This window comes from Dendrobium catenatum, unplaced genomic scaffold (assembly GCF_001605985.2).
Source record: "Dendrobium catenatum unplaced genomic scaffold, ASM160598v2 original_scaffold_237861, whole genome shotgun sequence".
NCBI lineage: Eukaryota > Viridiplantae > Streptophyta > Magnoliopsida > Asparagales > Orchidaceae > Dendrobium > Dendrobium catenatum.
The window spans coordinates 1-3,553 of NW_021556269.1; the positions used below are offsets into that span (position 1 = coordinate 1).

Genomic DNA, 3,553 nt, shown 5'->3' on the forward strand with positions numbered 1-3,553 from the left:
GCTGTTCGCCACAGCCTACGAACACTTGGCGGTGTTGGCTCGCCGCGTATCGAGCGATGAAACCCCCATCGTGGGACCCGTGCAGGCATCCGGCGGGTCCTATGTGGCGACCGCACGGGAACATCAATAACTTTCCTCCCAGGTTTTTGATTCGGCATTATGAACCCATTCTGGAAAGCTTATTTCGAGGCGGACGGAGCGCCGATGCTCCATAGGCCCATCGGCCTGCCACGCGCAGCCAAAAAATGCATTTTTGATCCCCTACGGTCCTTCGGAATGAAGATGCGTCAAAATCATCTCTCCACGGCGTCAGCTTAAGAATAATTTGAGACCATATTACTACGGGTGCGACCATACCAGCACTAGTGCACCGGATCCCATCAGAACTCCGTAGTTAAGCGTGCTTGGGCGAGAGTAGTACTGGGATGGGTGACCTCCTGGGAAGTCCTCGTGTTGCACCCTTTTTTTAACCGGCCATCTCTTTTTTTTTTTTTTCCCTTTCTAGCTCTTCGCCACGGCCTACGAACACTTGGCGGTGATGGCTCGCCGCGCATCGAGCGATGAAACCCCCATCGTGGGACCCGTGCAGGCATCCGGCGGGTCCTATGTGGCGACCGCGCTGGAACATCAATAACTTTCCGCCCAGGATTCCGATTCGGCATTATGACCCCATTCCGGAAAGCTTATTCCGAGGCGGACGGAGCGCCGATGTGCCATAGGCCCACCGACGAGACACGCACATCCAAAAAATGCATTTTTGATCCAATACGGTCTGTCAGATTGAAGATGCGTCAAAATCATCTCTCCACGGCGTCAGCTTAAGAATAATTTGAGACCATATTACTACGGGTGCGACCATACCAGCACTAGTGCACCGGATCCCATCAGAACTCCGCAGTTAAGCGTGCTTGGGCGAGAGTAGTACTGGGATGGGTGACCTCCTGGGAAGTCCTCGTGTTGAACCCTTTTTTTTTAACCAGCCATCTCTTTTTTTTCCTTTCTAGCTCTTCTCCACGGCCTACGAACACTTGGCGGTGATGGCTCGCCGCGCATCGAGCGATGAAACCCCCATCGTGGGACCCGTGCAGGCATCCGGCGGGTCCTTTGTGGCGACCGCGCCGGAACATCAATAACTTTCCTCCCAGGTTTCTGATTCGACATTATGACCCCATTCCGGAAAGCTTATTCCGAGGCGGACGGAGCACAATTGGCCATAAGCCCATCGGCCGGCCTCGCGCAGCCAAAAAATGCATTTTTGATCCCCTACGGTCCGTCGGAAAGAAGATGTTGGAAAAAAAAGAAAAAAAGAGATTGCGTCGGTTAAAAAAAAGGGTGCAACACGAGGACTTCCCAGGAGGTCACCATCCCAGTACTACTCTCGCCAAGCACGCTTAACTGCGGAGTTCTGATGGGAATCCGTGCACTAGTGCTGGTATGGTCGCAACCCGTAGTAATATGGTCTCAAATTATTCTTAAGCTGACGCCGTGGAGAAGATGATTTTTGAGCATCTCCATTCCGACGGACCGTAGGGGATCAAAATGCATTTTTGGCTGCGCGAGGCCGGCACGATGGGCCATTGGCACATCGGCGTGCCGCCGCCTCGGAATGATGCTTCCGGAATGGGGTCATAATGCCGAATCGGAATCCTGGGACGGAAAGTTATTGATGTTCCGGCGCGGTCGCAACATAGGACCCGCCGGATGCCTGCACGGGTCCCGATAGCGAGTGGGTTCATCGCTCGATGCGCGGCGAGCCATCACCGCCAAGTGTTCGTAGGCCGTGGCGAAGAGCTAGAAAGGGAAAAAAAAGAAAAAAAAAAGAGATTGGCCGTTAAAAAGAGGTGCAACACGAGGACTTCCCAGGAGGTCACCGCATCCAGTACTACTCTCACCCAAGCACAGCTTAAACTGGCGGAGTTCTGATAGGGATCCGGTGCACTAGTGCTGGTATGGTCGCACCGGTAGTAATATGGTCTCAATTTTCTTAAGCTGACGCCGTGGAGAGATGATTTTGACGCATTTCCATTCCCGACGGACCGTAGGGGATCAAAAATGCATTTTTTGGCTGCGCGAGGCCGGCGATGGCCTATGGCACATCGCGCTCCCGTCGCCTCGGAAAATGCTTTCCGGAATGGGGTCATAATGCCGAATCGAAATCCTGGGCGGAAAAAGTTATTGATGTTCGGCGCGGTCGCCACATAGAACCCGCCGGATGCCTGCACGGGTCCCACGATGGGGGGTTCATCGCTCGATGCGCGGCGAGCCATCACCGCCAAGTGTTCGTAGGCCGTGGCGAGAGCTAGAAAAGGGATAAAAAAAGAAAAAAGAGATTGGCCGGTTAAAAAGGGTGCAAACACGAGGACTTCCCAGGAGGTCACTCCATCGTACTACTCTCGCCCAAGCACGCTTAACTGCGGAGTTCTGATGGAATCCGGTGCACTAGTGGCTGGTAATGGTCGCACCCGTAGTATATGGTATCAAATTATTCTTAAGCTGACCCGTGGAGAGATGATTTTGACGCATCTCCATTCCGACGGACCGTAGGGGATCAAAAATGCATTTTTTTGGCTGCGCGAGCCGGACCGATGGGCCTATTGGCATCGGCGCTCCGTCCGCCTCGAAATAAGCTTTCCGGAATGGGGCATAATGCCGAATCGGAATCCTGGGCGGAAAAAAGTTATTGATGTTCCGGCGCGGTCGCACATAGGACCCGCCGGATGCCTGCACGGGTCCCACGATGGGGGGTTCATCGCTCGATGCGCGGCGAGCCATCACCGCCAAGTGTTCGTAGGCCGTGGCGAAAGAGCTTAGAAAGGCATAAAAAAAAAAAAAAGAGATGGCCGGTTAAAAAAAGGGTGCAACACGAGGACTTCCAGGAGGTCACCCATCCCAGTACTACTGCTCGCCCAAGCACGCTTAACTGCGGAGTTCTGATGGGAATCCGGTGCACTAGTGCTGGTTTGGGTCGCACCCGTAGTAATATGGTCTCAAATTATTCTTAAGCTGACGCCGTGGAGAAGATGATTTTGACGCATCTCCATTCCGACGGACCGTAAGGGATCAAAATGCATTTTTGGCTGCGCGAGGCCGGCCGAATGGGCCTAATGGCGCATCGGCGCTCCGTCCGCCTCGGAATAAGCTTTCCGGAATGGGGTCATAATGCCGAATCGGAATCCTGGGCGGAAAGTTATTGATGTTCCGGCGCGGTCGCCAACATAGGACCCGCCGGATGCCTGCACGGGTCCCACGATGGGGGGTTCATTCGCTCGATGCGCGGCGAGCCATCACCGCCAAGTGTTCGTAGGCCGTGGCGAAGAGAGCTAGAAAGGAGAAAAAAAGAAAAAAAAGAGATGGCCGGTTTAAAAAAAGGGTGCAACACGAGGACTTCCCAGGAGGTCACCTCATCCCGTACTACTCTCGCCAAGCACGCTTAACTGCGGAGTTCTGATGGATCCGGTGCACTAGTGCTGGTATGGTCGCACCGTAGTAAATATGGTCTCACAATTAATTCTTAAGCTGACGCCGTGGAGAATGATTTTGACGCATCTCTCCA

The 3,553-nt window shown here is 53.7% G+C and overlaps 2 non-coding genes and 5 pseudogenes across 2 annotated transcripts; 2 read left to right on the forward strand and 5 right to left on the reverse strand.

Moving 5' to 3' along the window:
* Positions 1-343: 343 nt before the first annotated feature.
* On the forward strand, positions 344-462 carry LOC114578959. Its single transcript, XR_003699857.1, has one exon. It is a non-coding gene; the product is annotated as a 5S ribosomal RNA (ribosomal RNA).
* A 385-nt stretch (positions 463-847) lies between these two features.
* Positions 848-966, forward strand: LOC114578962. The gene has a single exon (XR_003699858.1). It is a non-coding gene; the product is annotated as a 5S ribosomal RNA (ribosomal RNA).
* A 363-nt stretch (positions 967-1,329) lies between these two features.
* Positions 1,330-1,446, reverse strand: LOC114578964 (annotated as a pseudogene).
* Positions 1,447-1,838: 392 nt separating this feature from the next.
* Positions 1,839-1,961, reverse strand: LOC114578961 (annotated as a pseudogene).
* A 383-nt stretch (positions 1,962-2,344) lies between these two features.
* On the reverse strand, positions 2,345-2,464 carry LOC114578965 (annotated as a pseudogene).
* Positions 2,465-2,852: 388 nt separating this feature from the next.
* Positions 2,853-2,973, reverse strand: LOC114578963 (annotated as a pseudogene).
* A 394-nt stretch (positions 2,974-3,367) lies between these two features.
* On the reverse strand, positions 3,368-3,484 carry LOC114578960 (annotated as a pseudogene).
* Positions 3,485-3,553: the final 69 nt, after the last annotated feature.